The sequence below is a fragment of the Arachis ipaensis genome, chromosome B2, assembly GCF_059453495.1.
Source record: "Arachis ipaensis isolate K30076 ecotype BB chromosome B2, ASM5945349v1, whole genome shotgun sequence".
In the NCBI taxonomy this organism is placed as follows: Eukaryota; Viridiplantae; Streptophyta; class Magnoliopsida; order Fabales; family Fabaceae; genus Arachis; species Arachis ipaensis.
The window spans coordinates 76,637,882-76,657,239 of record NC_142437.1 but is presented as its reverse complement, the minus strand read 5'-3'; positions in this window follow the sequence as shown (position 1 = coordinate 76,657,239).

Below are 19,358 nucleotides of genomic sequence, written 5' to 3'. Positions count from 1 at the left end.
AGGAACAAGCGTGTTTGAATGGAAAACAGAAATACTTGCATTAATTCATCGAGACACAGCAGAGCTCCTCACCCCCAACAATGGGGTTTAGAGACTCATGCCGTCAGAGAATACAAAGTTTAGATCTAAAAATGTCATGAGGTACAAAATAAGTCTCTAAAAGTTGTTTAAATACTAAACTAGTAGCCTAGGTTTACAACAAATGAGTAAACTATGATGGATGATGCAGAGATCCACTTCTGGGGCCCACTAGGTGTGTGCTGGGCTGAGAATTAAGCAATCCACGTGCAGAGGCCATTTGTGGAGTTGAATGCCAGTTTTTGTACCAGTTTGGGCGTTCAACTCCAGCTTTTGATCATTTTCTGGCGCTGGACGCCAGAATTGGGCAGAGAACTGGTGTTGAACGCCAGTTTACGTCATCTATCCTTGTGTCAAGTATGGACTATTATATATTTCTGGAAAGCCCTAGATGTCTACTTTTCAACGCAATTGGAAGCATGCCATTTCGAGTTCTATAGCTCCAGAAAATCCACTTTGAGTGCAGGGAGGTCAGAATCCAACAGCATCAGCAGTCCTTTTTCAGCCTGAATCAGATTTTTGCTCAGCTCCTTCAATTTCAGCCAGAAAAATACCTGAAATTACAGAAAAATACACAACTCATAGTAAAGTCTAGAAATATGAATTTTTCCTAAAAACTAATGAAAATAGACTAAAAACTAACTAAAACATACTCAAGACTATATGAAATTAACCCCAAAAAGCGTATAAAATATCCGCTCATCACAACACCAAACTTAAACTGTTGCTTGTCCTCAAGCAACTAGACAAATAAAATAGAAGACTAATAGGTTGAGAAGCAATAACATCTCAGTGTTTTTGAGTGGAGCTCAGACTCTAATTAGATGAGCGGGACTAGTAGCTTTTTGCTTCTGAACAGTTTTGGCATCTCACTTTATCCATTGAAGCTCAGAGTGATTGGCATCTATAGGAACTTAGAATTCAGATAGTGTTATTGATTCTCCTATTTCAGTGTGATGATTCTTGAACACAGCTATTTTATGAGTCTTGGCCGTGGCCCTAAGCACTTTGTTTTCCAGTATTACCACCGGATACATAAATGCCACAGACACATAATTGGGTGAACCTTTTAGATTGTGACTCAGCTTTGCTAAAGTCCCCAATTAGAGGTGTCCAGAGTTCTTAAGCACACTCTTCTTTTTGCTTTGGACCTTGACTTTAACCGCTCAGTCTCAAGTTTTCACTTGACACCTTCACGCCACAAGCACATGGTTAGGGACAACTTGGTTTAGCCGCTTAGACCAGGATTTTATTCCTTTAGGCCCTTCTATCCACTGATGCTCAAAGCCTTGGGATCCTTTTTATTTGCCCTTGCCTTTTGGTTTTAAGGGTTATTGGCTGTTTGCTCTTGCCTCTTGGTTTTAAGAGCTTTTGGCTTTTTCTGCTTGCTTTTTCTTTTTCTTTCTATTTTTTTTTTCTGCAAGCTTTGTTCTTTGCTACTTTTTCTTGCTTCAAGAATCATTTTTATGATTTTTCAGATTATCAATAACATGTCTCATGTTCATCATTCTTTTAAGAGCCAACATATTTAACAGTCTTAAACAACAAATTCGAAAGACATATGCACTGTTCAAGCATTCATTCAGAAGACAGAAAGCGTTGCCACCACATGTTACTAATTAGAATTTTTCTTATTAAAAACTCGAAATTTTATTGCCTCTTATTCAAAAGATCTACTATTTTATTCATGTTTGCTGATGATGAGAAAAATAGACACTAATTGGGGGATAAAATCAAACTAGACACTAATTACTACTAATGATCATGTAATGAAGACACAAACATAGATAAGCACTTAACATAGAGAAAACGAAAAACAGAGAAAGTAAGAACAAGGAACGAGTCCACCTTAGTGATGATGGCATTTCCTTCTTGAGGCACCAATGATGTTCTTGAGCTCTTTTATGTCTCTTCCTTGCCTTTGTGGCTTGATTCCTAGTGATTTTTGGTATTTCTATCCTCAGTTGCTTCCAATAATTATGTGGAGGGAAGTGCATCCCCTGAGGTATCTCTTGATTTGTAGCCACATGTTCTACCACTGAACTATAGATCCTTCACATAATTATTTTACCACACCAAACTTAGAATGTTGCTCGCCCTCGAGCAAAAGAAGAGGGAATAGATGAAGAAGAAGATGTGGAAAGAAAAAACTAGGATTATGAGGAGGGAAGGTGGGGATCCTGTGGGGTCCACAGATCTTGAAATGATCCTGTGAGGTCCACAGATCTTGAGGTGTCAAGGCATTTACATCCCTGCACCAATTTAGGCATGCAAAATGCCCTTGCACACAACTCTGGGCGTTCAGCGCCAGGTTGGTGCCCATTTTGGGCGTTCAACGCCCATTTACTAGCCATTTTTGGCGTTGAACGCCAGAACCATGCTTGTTCTGGGCGTTCAGCGCCAGGATGTTGCCCATTTTGGGCGTTCAGCGCCAGAACCATGCTCTGTTCTGGCGTTGAACGCCAGACAAGTGCTTCCTCCAGGGTTTGATTTTTCTGCTATTTTTTATTCTATTTTCAATTTTTAATATTTATTTTGTGACTCCACATGATCATGAACCTAATAAAACATGAAAAACCATGAAAATAAATAAAAATTGGGTTGCCTCCCAACAAGCGCTTCTTTAATGTCCTTAGCTGGACCTTGCTGAGCTTTTAATCTAGCTTCAGCTTTGAGCATTCTTGCTTAATGTTGCCTTCAAGATAATGCTTGATTCTCTGTCCATTGACAATGAACTTCTTATCAGAATCAATATCTTGAAGCTCCACATAACCATATGGTGATACACTTGTAATCACGTATGGTCCCCTCCACCGGGATTTCAGTTTCCCAGGGAATAGCCTGGGTCTAGAGTTAAACAACAGAACCTTCTGTCCTGGTTCAAAGATTCTAGATGACAGCTTTCTGTCATGCCACTTTTTTTATTTTTCTTTATATAGCTTGGCATTTTCGAAAGCTGTGAATCTGAACTCCTCTAGCTCATTTAGCTGGAGTAATCTTTTTTCTCCTGCTAATTTGGCATCAAAGTTTAGGAATCTGGTTGCCCAGTAGGCCTTATGTTCCAGTTCCACGGGCAGGTGACATGCCTTACCATACACCAGTTGGTATGGAGAGGTCCCTATAGGGGTCTTGAATGCTGTTCTGTAAGCCCACAGAGTATCATCCAAGCTCCGTGCCCAATCCTTTCTACGGGTATTTACTGTCCGTTCCAGGATTCTCTTTAATTCTCTATTAGAGACTTCAGCTTGCCCATTGGTTTGTGGATGATATGGAGTGGCCACCTTGTGGCGAATTCCATACCGAACCATGGCAGAGTAAAGCTGTTTATTGCAGAAGTGAGTGCCCCCATCACTGATTAGTACTCTAGGGACACCAAACCTGCTAAAGATATGTTTCTGGAGGAACTTCAGTACTGTTTTAGTATCATTGGTGGGTGTGGAAATAGCCTCAACCCATTTTGATACATAGTCAACTGCCACCAGAATATAAGTGTTTGAGTATGATGGTGGGAAAGGTCCCATGAAGTCAGTTCCCCATACGTCAAACAACTCAATCTCCAAGATTCCTTGTTGAGGCATGGCGTAACCATGAGGCAGATTGCCAGCTCTTTGGCAACTGTCACAGTTACGTACAAACTCTCGGGAATCTTTATAGAGTGTGGGCCAATAGAAGCCACATTGGAGGACCTTGGTGGCTGTTCGCTCACCTCCGAAATGGCCTCCATATTGTGATCCATGGCAATGCCATAGGATCCTCTGTGCTTCTTCTCTAGGCACACACCTACGGATTATTCCGTCTGCACATCTCTTAAAGAGATAGGGTTCATCCCACAAGTAATACTTTGCATCAGTAATTAATTTCTTCTTTTGTATCCTGTTGTACTCCTTGGGTATGAACCTTGCAGCTTTATAGTTTGCAATATCGGCAAACCATGGTGCTTCCTGAATGGCAAATAGATGCTCATCAGGAAACGTCTCAGAGATCTCAAGAAAGGGGAGGGACGTCCCTTCCACTGGCTCTATCCGGGACGGATGGTCAGCCACTTGGTTCTTTGTCCCTTTTCTGTCTCTTATTTCTATATCAAACTCTTGCAGAAGCAACACCCATCTGATGAGCCTGGGTTTTGAATCCTGCTTTGTGAGAAGATATTTAAGAGTAGCATGATCAGTATACACAATCACTTTTGATCCTACCAAGTATGATCTGAACTTGTCAATGGCGTAAACCACTGCAAGTAATTCTTTTTCTATGGTTGTGTAATTTTTCTGGGCATTATTTAAAATGCGACTAGCATAATGAATGACGTGCAGAAGCTTGTCATGCCTCTGTCCCAGCACTGCACGAATGGCGTGATCACTGGCATCACACATTAGCTCAAATGGTAGTGTCCAGTCTGGTGCAGAAATAACTGGTGCGGTGACCAGCTTAGCTTTCAGCGTTTCAAACGCCTGCAGGCACTCTGTGTCAAACACAAATGGCGTGTCAGCAGCTAGCAGATTGCTTAGAGGTTTTGCGATTTTTGAGAAATCCTTTATAAACCTCCTATAGAATCCTGCATGCCCCAGAAAGCTTCTGATTGCCTTAACATTGGCAGGTGGTGGTAATTTTTCAATTACCTCTATTTTTGCTTGATCCACCTCTATTCCCTTGTTTGAGATTTTATGCCCAAGAACAATTCCTTCAGTCACCATGAAGTGACACTTTTCCCAGTTTAAAACTAGGTTAGTCTCTTGGCATCTTTTCAGAACAAGTTTCAGGTGATCAAGACAGGAGCTGAATGAGTCTCCATATACTGAGAAGTCATCCATGAAGACTTCCAGAAATTTTTCCACCATATCAGAGAAAATAGAGAGCATGCATCTCTGGAAGGTTGCAGGTGCATTACATAGCCCAAATGGCATCCTTCTATAAGCAAACACTTCGGATGGACATGTGAATGCTGTTTTCTCTTGATCCTGGGGATCTACTGTAATCTGGTTATAGCCTGAGTAGCCATCCAAAAAGCAGTAATAATCATGACCTGCTTGTCTTTCTAGCATCTGGTCTATGAATGGTAAAGGAAAATGATCCTTTCTGGTGGCTGTATTGAGCCTTCTATAGTCAATACACATGCGCCACCCTGTAACTGTTCTTGTAGGAACCAGTTCATTTTTTTCATTATGAATCACTGTCATGCCTCCCTTTTTTGGGACGACTTGGACAGGGCTCACCCAGGGGCTATCAGAAATAGGATAAATAATCCCAGCCTCTAGTAGTTTGGTGACCTCTTTCTGCACCACTTCCTTCATGGATGGATTTAGCCGCCTCTGTGGTTGAACCACTGGTTTGGCATTATCCTCCAATAGGATTTTGTGCATGCATCTAGCTGGGCTTATGCCCTTAAGGTCACCTATGGACCACCCAAGAGCTGTCTTGTGTGTCCTTAGCACTTGAATAAGTGCTTCCTCTTCCTGTGAATTTAAAGCAGAGCTTATGATCACTGGAAAAGTATCACCTTCTCCCAGAAATGCATATTTCAAGGATGGTGGTAATGGCTTGAGCTCGGGTTTAGGAGGTTTTTCCTCTTTCAGAAGAAATTTCAGAGGCTTTTTCATGTCCTCTGAATCCACAAATCAGGCTGAACATCTTTAAAGATGTCTTTCAACTCTGATTCGAGACTCTCAGCCATGTTGATCTCTTCGACCAAGGAGTCAATAAGATCAACTTTCATGCAGTCTGTTGATGTGTCTGGATGCTGCATGGCTTTGACAGCGTTCAGCTTGAACTCATCATCATTGACTCTCAAGGTTATTTCCCCCTGTTGGACGTCAATGAGGGATCGTCCAGTTGCTAGGAAGGGTCTTCCTAGAATGAGGGTAGCACTCTTGTGCTCCTCCATCTCCAGCACAACAAAGTCAGTGGGAAAGGCGAATGGCCCAACTCTGACAATCATGTCTTCAATCACGCCTGATGGGTATTTAGTAGAACCATCAGCAAGTTGGAGACATATCCGGGTTGGTTTAACTTCTTCAGTTAAACCAAGCTTTCTGATAGTGGATGCAGGTATTAGGTTGATGCTTGCCCCAAGATCGCATAAAGCTGTCTTGGTGCAATTACCTTCTAATATGCATGGTATCAGAAAACTCCCAAGGTCTTTAAGCTTTTCAGGAAAGCTTTTCAGAATGACTGCACTGCATTCTTCAGTGAGGAGAACTCTTTCTGTTTCTCTCCAATCCTTCTTATGACTCAAGATCTCTTTCATGAACTTGGCATAAGAAGGTATTTGCTCAAGTGCTTCTGCAAATGGAATCTTTATTTCAAGAGTCCTGAGATAATCTGCAAAGCGAGCAAATTGCTTATCCTGCTCCTCTTTCCGGAGTTTTTGAGGATAAGGTATCTTGGCTTTATATTCTTCAACCTTAGTTGCTGCAGGTTTATTGCCTACAGAAGTGGTTGAAGAAGCCTTTTTGGAGGGGTTGTTATCAGCATTTGTGTGTGTCTGATCCCTCACTGGCGATTGAGTGCCAGAGTTAGAAGTTGGAGTGAAACTGGACGCCAGCTCCTTGTCTGCTCCTGGCGTCTGAACGCCAGAACTGTGCCCATTTTGGGCGTTCAGCGCCAGATCTTGCCCTATTTGGGCGTTCAACACCAGATTCTTTCCCATTTCTGGCGTTGAACGCCAATCCTGCCTTGTTTCTGGCGTTAAACGCCAATTTTGGGCATGGTCTGGGCGTTCAGCGCCAGCCTTCCACCAATTTTCTGGCGTTTTAGCGCCAGAATCATTTTTCCCTGGGCTCTTACTGTCCTCAGGTGAATCTTTGGTGGGTTGCTCATTTCTTGGCTTTTTGATGCCTTGAGGTGGGGTATTTAATGTCTTCCCACTTCTTAATTGAACTGCTTGGCATTCTTCTGTTATTTGCCTTGACAGCTGCTGCTTTGTTTGCTTAAACTGTTCTTCCATATGTATATTAGCCATCCTTGTCTCTTGTAATCTATCTTTGAATTCGGCTAACTGCCTTGTTAGAAAGTCCAATTGCTGATTGAATTCAGCAGCTTGTTCTACAGGACTGAGTTCAGCAGTTGCTGTTTTAACCTCTTCTTTCATGGAAGGGTCACTGCTTAGATACAGATGCTGATTCCTGGCAACTGTATCAATGAGCTCTTGAGCCTCTTCAATTATCTTTCTCATGTGGATAGATCCACCAGCTGAGTAATCTAGAGACATCTGAGCTCCTTCTGCAAGCCCATAGTAGAAGATGTCTAACTGAACCCACTCTGAAAACATTTCAGAGGGGCATTTTCGTAGCATCTCTCTGTATCTCTCCCAGGCATCATAAAGGAATTCATTATCTCCTTGTTTAAAGCCTTGGATGTCCAGCCTTAGCTGTGTCATCCTTTTTGGAGGGAAATATTGATTCAGGAATTTTTCTGTCAGCTGTTTCCATGTCCTTATGCTGGCCTTAGGTTGGTTATTCAACCACCTCTTAGCTTGATCTTTTACAGCAAATGGAAACAGCAATAGTCTGTAGACATCCTGATCTATTTCTTTATCATGTACTGTGTCAGCAATCTGTAGAAACTGTGCCAGAAACTCTGTAGGTTCTTCCTGTGGAAGACTGGAATACTGGCAACTTTGCTACACCATGATAATGAGCTGAGGATTCAACTCAAAGCTACTGACTCCAATGGATACTCCCATATGAAGCAGTAGAGGGGTTAGAATATGACCCCAGAGTCCTCCTGGACTGTTCATTTCCGCTTAGGTCCATGATGGAGAAAGGGAGATGATGTAAAATAAAAAAATATTATTTATTTATTTATTTATTAATTTATTTCGAAAATAAAATAAATCAAAATAAAATAAATAAAAATGAGTAAAAGATTTTCGAAAAAGTGAGGAGAGAGAAAGTGGTTAGGAGATTTTGAAAAAGATATGATTTGGAAAAGATTTTAAATTTAAAAAAAAAATCTGAAATTTTTTTTTTAAAAATAATTTTCGAAAATTTGTTTTAAAAATAGAGAGAAAAGATATTTTTGAATTTAGTGAGGAAAGAGAAAAACAATAAGATAGCACAAGATTTAAAATTTTTAGATCTAATGCTCCTTGTTTTTGAAAATTTTGGAGGGAAAACACCAAGGAACACCAAACTTAAAAATTTTAAGATCAAGACACAAGGAAAACTCAAGAACACTTTGAAGACTCACAAGAACACAAGAACATGAAGAAAGAACACCAAACTTAAAATTTTTAGAAAACCACCAAAATTTTCGAAAACCAAAGGGAAATCAACAAGAAAACACCAAACTTAAAGTTTGGCACACAATTTAATAGAGAAATTATTATTTATGAAAAAGAAGGTTTTGAAAAGAATATAAAAGATTCTAACCCAATTACCAAGAACACAGATTAACGCTCTAGCCAAATGAGTTATGAATGTAACACTTGTTTTGAAGAAGTATATTTTTTTTTTTTTGAAAAATCAACAAGAAAGCACCAAACTTAAAGTTTGGCACAGGATTTAATAGAAAAATTATTTTTGAAAAAGATTTTAAAAAATATGATAGCCAATTACCATGAACATAAACACCACGTTCTAACTAATTGAGCTATAAATTTAAAGTGTTTTAACAAGGGATAAATAATAAAAGACTCTAAACCAAAAAAAGAAAAATTTTTCCTAATCTAAGCAACAAAATAAACCGTTAGTTGTCCAGACACGAACAATCCCCGGCAACGGCACCAAAAACTTGGTGCACGAATTATGAATCACGCTTTTCACAACTCGTACCACTAACCAGCAAGTGCACTGGGTCGTCCAAGTAATACCTTACGTGAGTAAGGGTCAAATCCCACGGAGATTGTTGGTTTGAAGCAGTCTATGGTTATCTTGTAAATCTTAGTCAGGAAGTCAATTATGTTTATCAGTTGATTTGCAAATAAACAAGAGAGCATAAATTGAAGGTTACTTGTTATGTAGTAATGGAGAATATGTTGGAATTTTGGAGATGCTTTGTCTTCTGAATCTCTGCTTTCCTCTGTCTTCTGATTCACGCACGCACGTCCTCCTATGGCAAGCTGTGTGTTGGTGGATCACCGTTGTCAATGGCTACCTTCCATCCTTCCAGTGAAAACTATGCTCACGCGCTCTGTCACAGCACGGCTAATCACCGGTTGGTTCTCGATCTGGTTGGAATAGGATTCACTATCCTTTTGCGTCTGTCACTAACGCCCAGCCTTCAGGAGTTTGAAGCTTGTCACAGTCATTCAATCCTTGAATCCTACTCTGAATACCACAGACAAGGTTTAGACTTTCCAGATTCTCATGAATGCCGCCATCAGTTCTAGCTTATACCACGGAGATTCTGATTAAGGAATCTGAGAGATACTCATTCAATCGTATATAGAACGGAGGTGGTTGTCAGGCACACGTTCATGATTTGAGGAAGGTGATGAATGTCACGGATCATCACCTTCATCACAGTTAAGCGCGAATGAACATCTTAGATAGGAACAAGCGTGTTTGAATGGAAAACAGAAATACTTGCATTAATTCATCGAGACACAGCAGAGCTCCTCACCCCCAACAATGGGGTTTAGAGACTCATGCCGTCAGAGAATACAAAGTTTAGATCTAAAAATGTCATGAGGTACAAAATAAGTCTCTAAAAGTTGTTTAAATACTAAACTAGTAGCCTAGGTTTACAACAAATGAGTAAACTATGATGGATGATGCAGAGATCCACTTCTGGGGCCCACTAGGTGTGTGCTGGGCTGAGAATTAAGCAATCCACGTGCAGAGGCCATTTGTGGAGTTGAATGCCAGTTTTTGTACCAGTTTGGGCGTTCAACTCCAGCTTTTGATCATTTTCTGGCGCTGGACGCCAGAATTGGGCAGAGAACTGGTGTTGAACGCCAGTTTACGTCATCTATCCTTGTGTCAAGTATGGACTATTATATATTTCTGGAAAGCCCTAGATGTCTACTTTTCAACGCAATTGGAAGCATGCCATTTCGAGTTCTATAGCTCCAGAAAATCCACTTTGAGTGCAGGGAGGTCAGAATCCAACAGCATCAGCAGTCCTTTTTCAGCCTGAATCAGATTTTTGCTCAGCTCCTTCAATTTCAGCCAGAAAAATACCTGAAATTACAGAAAAATACACAACTCATAGTAAAGTCTAGAAATATGAATTTTTCCTAAAAACTAATGAAAATAGACTAAAAACTAACTAAAACATACTCAAGACTATATGAAATTAACCCCAAAAAGCGTATAAAATATCCGCTCATCACTTATGCTTGAATTCATCCTTGAATCCCCACCAATGTTTGCACTTCCAATGACCACCGGCATCCCAAATTAAGTGCATAAAGTCTTCAAGGAAGCGTAAGCAAGTGACAAGGACCCAAAGTTGATAATTGTCTATGTATATTCTGGAATCCCATACTTTGTTTGTCAACCCCCCTTCTTCTTGATTTTCATGCTTCCAATAGGATGACAAACTTATTGAATTCTCTTTGTAACTCCTTCTCATCATCCTAATTACATTGACTTGAATTTCACTCCTCCTTTGAATCCTAAAATTAGAGTTTCCACCCACTATGTACCTTGATTCTTGTTGCCAACCAACATCCAACTCTTTTCTACCTTCTAACCCACAAATAGTTCTAAGTTGACCATCCATTTCTAATAATGCATATTGATATGGGCCAAGGAAATTAAAGGATGAGATGATTACCCACTCAATTTGTGATTTGGATGGTGGCTTAGCAAGGAAGATATCCAATGGTCTTGACATTGTAGGCTCCACTTCCTTTGGCTCCTCCTTGATGATTTCTATCTTTTGACAACTTTCTTCAAATTCTTCTTGGTTGCTAACTTCTTGCAACTCTTCCTTATTGATCAAGTCATATGTTGGAGGTTGCGCACCCTCCTCAACATCGGGTTCACATCTCATGGAAGAAGCTTCAACAAGATCACCATTGTCGCTTGGTATAGAGTTGTCTTCAATGATGGAGTTTCCTTCTTGTTCAACCTCCCCAATGTCTTTTCCAACTTCTTCTTCTTCAATAATCTCCACCTCTTCCACTTGTTGCAAAACACACTCCATTTCCTTGTGCTCAACTTGAGACTCTAAAATCTCCCTCGTACTTCCCTCTTCGGTCACTTTTTCACCATCATCCGTGGATATATTTTGCTTGAGGTATGAATCCTGCGAGTCCAACTTTTGACGGATGGTTGCTTGGAGCCGATCTATTGCTTCCTTGAGATGATCCTTTGACTCTTGTTCCTCTTCACTAACATAAGTAGGATCATATGGCTCTTGGATTGATGGACGTGGATATTCTTCCATGGAGGGTTGTGATGGAAAAGAAAATTCATCATGTGGTTGGAAAGGAGGTTCACCAAAGCTTGGAGGTTGGAAGGTGTTTTGGTTGTTGGTAGAAGGTGGAAGTATACGGGACATAATTTCTTGGAGGGTAGAGGTGAAACTAGTGAGTGCGATTTGGAGCTCTTCTTGCTCTTGAGGAATGATACCAAGTGTATCATCTATGGGAACTTAGTTTGAAGGGTAAAGATGTTGGAGTTGTGGTGATTCAATGGTTGCTTGTTCATACTTATCATAAGGATATGCATAGGGGGAATATGGATTAGGATTGTGTGGAGGCAATTGGTGGAAATAGGATGTGGATTGAGAATATGGTAGTTGGAATGATGGTGTTTGAGGATTATATTGAGAGTATGGTGCATGGAATGATGGTGGTTGAGTGAAATAATCATGATAAAGACTATCATATCCATTGGAATGATATGCATTGTAGGAGGGATTACCATCATAGTAGCTTGAATGAGGAGGTTGCCATGATGAGTGCTCATATGGATGTGGCTCCTTTCTCAAAAATTCATCTCTCCCATAATGTGAGCCATCATTCAAGTTTCCATCACCTACAACATAGTCACAATCATATCCAAAACCACAAGGAAGAGAATTCATAGTAACAAATAAAAACAAAACTAATAGAGTCCTAAAAAACTAACAAAAACTAACAAACAAGCGAAAAACAAACATATTTACAATATTCACATATGTTCAATAACCAATAACAAGGCACACAATTGCAATTCCCCGGCAACGGCGCCATTTTGATGTACGGATTTTTGTGTGGTCTAGAATTCACAATAAGTTCTCGTTGCAAGTATAGTTTCTAAACCAATCAATAATTCTTTCATACAAAAATTTTGTGTCACAAGTAACAAACCCCTAATAATCCTAATAACCGAAGTATTTAAACCTTAGGTCGTCTCTCAAAGGAATTGCAGGGTAGTGTTCTTATTATTGGTTATGAGTTGTATATTTTTGGGGTTTTTGATAAGAGACATGAAAGATAAATAACAAGGAAGTAAACTAATAGCTAAAAAGGTCTTGGCAAGGTTTGGTGGTCAAGGATCTCTGTCCTTATCACTAACCACAACATGAGAATTGGCAAGGATCAATCCCACTAAGTCATCCTCTAACTAGTAGTAAAGGAAAGTCAAGTGAGATATATCAATCCAAGTCCATAAGTCCTAGCTTTCCACCAAATCAATTAGTGAGACCTAGAGTTAATGGCTCCCAATCATCAATTACTTGGACATTAGTAACTCAAGGGTTCCTAAGTTACCTTCCCAAGCCAAGAGCATAAAATTCTACTCTAAAATCTAACCAAGCATTTCATCAAACACTTGGAAGGCATAAAAGGAAAAGCATAGTAAAATTGCAATAAAAGTAAATCTACACTACTCAATTGAAAGGAATTAAATAACAACAAATCAAATGAACAATAGAGGAACATGAATCATAAATTTCATTAAGAGAAAATAGAGGAAACAAAAGTGTATCAACATAAAAGTAGAGAATTACAAGAATTAAATGCTAAACTAGAGAGAAGAGATGTAGAAGAAGAAGAATTACAAAAGGAAAAGTAAATCAAAGCATGAAATTAACCTAGATCTAAGAAATTCTAATCTAGATCTAAAACCTAATTCTAATCCTAGAGAGAAGTGAGAGCTTCTCTTTCTAAAACTAACTTTTCCTCCAAAACTAATCTAAACTAAACTAATGATGACAAGATGTCTCATTCCTTTTCAATCTTTGGGTTAAATAGCATCAGAAATGAGTTGGATTGGGCCCAAAATGCACCAGAAATCGTTGGCCACGAGTTGCACTTTAGTGAGTCACGTGTAACATCAGCGCATACGTGTACAGTTCGTGTGCGCGTCCCTAAACCCAATGAAACTATGATAAATTTTATTTTATTTTGAAGCCCCGGATGTTAGCTTTCCAATGCAACTGGAACCACCTCATTTGGACCTTTGTAGCTCAAGTTATGGTCGATTAAGTGCGAAGAGGTCAGGCTTGACAGCTTTGCGATTCCTTAATTTCTTCATGAGTTCTCCATTTCTACATGCTTTTCCCTTCATTTCCTTGATCCAATCTTTGCCTTCTAAACCTTAAATTACTTAGCAAACACATCAAGGCATCTAATGGAATCAAGGTGAATTAAATTTAGGTATTTTAAGTCCTAAATAGCATGTTTTCACTCTTAAGCACAATTAAAGGAGAATTTACAAAACCATGCTATTTCATTGGATACGTGGGAGAAAAGTTGACAAAACCCTCTAAATTCAACACAAGATAAACCCTAAAATTGAGGTTTATCAATCTCCCTACGCTTAAACCATAGCATGTTCTCATACTAAACCAAGAATGATAAGAGAAGGGGTATGGACATTTATTCAATGCAAATAACCTAAATGCATCTATCTATTTGAATGCAACCAAATGTAAAATGATTCTACCTAGTTGGTTAAAAGTAAATCAATCTCCAAGACATACAAACACAAGTAGGGCCAAGATCATATAACGCTTCATGAATCCTACCAATTCAAATATCAAGATGAAGTTCAAGTAGACTTGCAAGAAGAAAGCTTATGAAAGCAGGGAATCAAGGAATTGAGCGTCGAACCCTCACCGGAAGTGTTTGCACTATAGTCGCTCCAGTGTATAGGGTCGATTCTCTCAATTCTCCCCTAATCATGCTTTCCAAGATTTATTTTTCATCTAACAATCAAAAATTATTTCATGCATGCATACAACTATCATGAGGACTTTTCATAGGTTGTAATGGGGCTAGGGTCAAGGTAAGGATGCATATTTGGTCAAGTGGACTTGAAATTTGAATCTTTGATTACCTTAAACTTCCCACCTAACCTATATAGCAACCTATACAATGCTAAACAAACCTAACTACCCATTCTTCACTTTTTCACATACTCATGTATTTTTTTTTTGTTCACAACACATATGCATTGATTATTATTGAGCTTCACTTGGGGCATTTTGTCCCCTTTTATTACTTTTCTTTTCTTTCTATTTTTTTCTTTTTCTTTTGATATCTACATATATTTTTTTTCTTCTTTTTATTTTCTCATTTTTTTTCTTTTTGCAATAAAGTATATACAAAAGTATCAATGCATATGGTTTTACATTTAATTAACACATGAGCATGTACCCAATTCCCAATATTACTAACAACAATACAATACACACCTTTTTATCCCATCAATGTTCCCAAATCTCCCCAAACTTTAATAATGAATACTCTCACTAGCCTAAGCTAATCAAAGATCCAAACTATAGACTTTTATTGGCTTTCACTTTAAGCTTGTAATGTGCTAAAATAAAGAACAATTGGGTTAAGCGTAGGCTCAAAATTGGCTAACAATGGAAGATAAAAGGTAAGGCTATTTGGGTAAGTGAGCTAAATGAAATAATGGCCTCAATCATATAAATGCATGAATACACAAAATAATGGACATAAAAAATCAAACAAATCAAAGATTACAATCATAGAAAGAGAATAATGCACACAAGAAGGAAAAATAAGTGGTTATAAAATGTAACCACACAATTAGGCTCAAATCTCACAAGCTTGTGTTCTTAGCTCAAAAACCATGTTCCAAAATAAATTCTTTCAAGAAAGTTCAACAAAAAATTTTTCACATTGGTAGGTTGCCCTAAAACAGTTTCTTGGAAAAGAAAACATCACCATAACCAAGTAGTCCTAATGAGAAAGAAGTGGTAAAAATATGTACAAATTCTAACTAACATGCAACCTATCATGCAATGCAATAACTAACTAACATTGGTGTTGAAAAAGGACTTAACCCATGGAGATCTGTCGGATGACCAACCCACACTTAAAGATTGTACCATCCTTGGTGCATGCAAGAAAGAGCAAGGTGGATGGGTTGTTATAACTGATGAGTTCCGTCAAACGATTGTGCGGATGACTTGTTTGTTGCCCCATTTGAAACTTATCCTTTCCCTCTTGGTGGCCAACCTAAAAGAAAAGAAAAATAAAGAAAATTAAGTCTACAACAAAGATATCAAAGCAAAGAGAACATAGGCGGGGGCTAATGCCAAATAAGAGTAAGGTTCTTACTACATGGTAGCTACAACATGTGAGTGAGAGAGCAATATAAGCTAAGGCATATTAACTAACACTTGATGTAAGAGTAAAGTCAAAGCATGAAGAGCACATTGAGCATCAAGATCAAATAAGAATTGACACAAACAAGATTAGTGATAAGCATGAGAGCAATTGGTCCCATCCTAACTCGATGATAATGAGGCACAAGAACAAAGAGTAATGAGTTAGGAAGGACTAAAGCACTAATCTCGTGTGTAGAACAAACATTACAATTAATGCTACAAGTCACGAAGCACCAAAATAATACAAGAGAATCTCAACAATTGAGTAGGAAAGTTCAACACCATTATTAAAATGAGAAACTTAGGAAAAAATATGAAAATAGGCTATAAAAATAAAATTGAAATGCAAAGAATAAAAGTATGCAAATGCAATAAAGAAAAGAAAATGGAAGATGAGAAAAGAAAAACTCCTTTTTTTTTAATCGACGCGGCTGCGTCATGTACACTCACGCGTCGATGCGCAGATTAGCCGAAGGGTGCGCACGCGCCAGTTGCGCGCACACATGGGTGGGACTAGGAGCTGAGCACAGTATCAGCCCAAGGTTAGCCCAACTCTCTGGAAAAATGTACCGAGAGGGCAAGTGGTGCTATCGATGCACGTGCGTACAGCGTGCGTACGCGTGTATTGCGCAATTAGAATCAAGGATGCATCCGCGCCAGGTGCGCGTATGCACGGGTTGGTTTGTGCCTTAGGCCCAATGTTCGCATAGTGCCGGCCTAACTCTCGGGTTTTTGGCTGGGGATGGAATTTTTGCATCCACACGTACGCGCCATGTACGCTTGCACGTGGATGGTCGAAAATGCTTGGTTCATGCGTACGCGCCAAGTGCGCGCACGCGTGGATTGGTGCTCTGTTTTTCAAAATTTTTCCAAGTTCTTGCACCAAACCAAGCCTTCCAAACCTCCAAACAGCTACCAAAACACCCTAAAACCTTATTTAACGTATCAAACTACTAAATAAACTCAACAAACTAAACAAAACATGGGATTAAACCTACTTTACCAATATGTAAAAAAGAGAAAAAAAAATAAAAAGAATTTACCATGGTGGGGTGTCTCCCACCTAGCACTTTTGTTTATTGTCCTTAAGTTGGACTTATGGGGAGCTCCTCTCAAGGTGGCTTGTGCTTGAATTCATCTTGGAACTCCCACCAATACTTGGTTCTCCAATAAGCTCCATTCTTCAAAGTCAATAATTCTAAGCCTTGATGGAGTTCTTCACAAGCTTGGGGCTCCCAAAGTTGATCTGCTTCTTGTAATCCGGGATCCCACACTTCGTTTTCACACCCGTCTTGAAGTTGACTCTCATTATTAGTCCAACCGGGTGGTAGGTAAGGTGAATTCTCAATGAAGTGGCCAACAATCCTCCTTGTCCCATCTAGTTGAGCACTACTCCAACCTTTATATCTCTTGTTTGATGCATCAACCATAATGAGCCTTGATTTGCAATGCCAACCACAAAACCTTTTTCTCTTACGCTTCATCCCACAAAGTTCCCTAAGTTGGCCATCTGTTCCAAGCAAACCATATTCAAGTGGGATAATAAAGCTAATAGAAATGAATTTCACCCACTCAAATGAAGGAGTAGATGGCAACCTAGGTAAAGACAATTCCAAGGGTCTTGATAAAGCATATCCGACTCCCGTCCTTCTCTTTCTAAGGACTTCCACCTCTTCATAAGTTTTCTCAAATGTAATCATTTTTTCAACAATTTTATCTAAACATTTTCCCTTACTCAAATCATAATTGGGAGGATGAGAGAAATTTACCTCCACAACGCTCTCAAATGCAATGGGAGAAGGTTCTTCATGCTCAAAGGATTCTTCACCACTAAGAATTGATGCATGATCTTCAATTCCAAGGGAACTCAATTCTTGTTCTATCCCATCCAATTCTTCATATGGAATATGCCTTGGAGGTTGTGCACATTCCTCCTCAACATCAACTTCAATCTTGTTGGAGGGGTTTTCATCAATTCCAGATTCCCAAGGTAGTTCCGCATCTCCTAAGTCTTCAACCATCTCTTCCTCTTCTTCAACAATTATAGCTTCCTCCAATTGTTCCAATACAAAGCAACTTTCCTCATTCTCCACCAATCTCTCCTTCATGTTATGCTCTTCATTTGATTCTCTACATGTAGCCATGGGAGTTCCTTAAGTATTTAAGTATTGGGATGCTAACCGGCTTACCACCTCCTCCAAGGTGGCCGTGAATTGTTGCACATCCCTTTTCATCTCCTCTTGTCATTGAACAAGAACATCAAGGATGTCATCCATTGGAGGTTGGGGTGAATGAAAGGGTTCATCAATTTGGGAGAAGGATTCATAGTAGGAAGGTGGTTCCTCTTGCTAGAGTTGTGGTGGTTCAATACTTTCCACTCGTTCCACTTGTTGCACAACACGCTCCATGGTTGCTTGAAGTTGATCCAATGTTTCTTTGAGACGACCCATTGACTCTTGTTCCTCTTGGATAATATAATTGGGATCATATGGCTCTTGGATCGATGGACATGAGTATTCTTCCATGGGAGGTTGTGGTGGGAAGTAGAGTTTATCTTGTGGTTAAAAATTTTTATACATTGGAGGTGGTTCATCTTGGTAATAATATGGAGGGGGTGGTTCTTGAAAATATTGATGTTGGAATGGTGGTGGCTCTATATGTGGTTCATATGGCTCATATGGTTGTTGTAATGGTGGATATAGATGAGGGTCATATGAAGGTGGTTGGTGAAAAGGGACTTGTGAGTATGGTTGAGGGTTATGTTGAGGATATGGCTCATAGACATATGGTGGTGGTTCTTGAAAGTCACAATGGGATTCACCATAGCCATTTGATTGGTAAGCATCATAGAATGGCTCTTGTTCATAGTGCATTGGTGGAGGTTGTTGCCATGAAGATTGATCATATGCATATGGCTCCTCCCACTTTTGATTGTCCCATCCTTGATATATATCCTCATTGTAGCCCTCATTTCCTACAACATAGTTAGAACCAAACTCATAGCCAAAGTGAGAATTCATAGTGAAAAGTGAAAATAAGAAACAAAAGCTAACAAGAAATAATGAAACAAAGTCTTAAAGCTAGCAAAAACTAACAAGCAATCCTAAAAATAAAGCTATTCACAATATTCACATATATACAATAACCAATAACACAACACCATTGCAGTTTCCCGGCAACGGTGCCATTTTGATGATCGAAAAATTGATGGTATAGAATTTCACAATTAAAATCTCGTCGAAGTATAGTTTCTAAACCAATCAATAATCCTTTCATACAAAAATTTTGTTTGTCACAAGTACAAACCCCTAAAATTATAAACCGAAGTATTTAAACCTCAGGTCGTTCTCCCTAGGAATTACAATAAAGTGTTCTTGTTATTGGTTGAGGTATGTTTTAGGATTTTGGGAATAAGGAACAAGAAATATAAATGGCATTGAAAATAAACTAACAACTAACAAAGCTCTTAACAAGGTATGAGAACTAGAAGTCCTATCCAAGCTATCCTCCTCAATTGTGATGAGAATTGTCCATTGCTACCACTTAGTTAACCTCTAACCATGGAGGAAAGTCAAGTGGATGAATTAACTTGATTCCACAAGTCTTAGCCAACTCCTAAGGAAAGACTAGTTTTAGTGGTATCCAAGTCAATTAGCAATCTCTAATTATCAATCAACAAAAGAGTTTGATAACTCAAGTGTCACTAATTACTCTATCTAGGCCAAGAGAAACAAAATCTAACTAATAACTAGAAGAAGCATTTCATC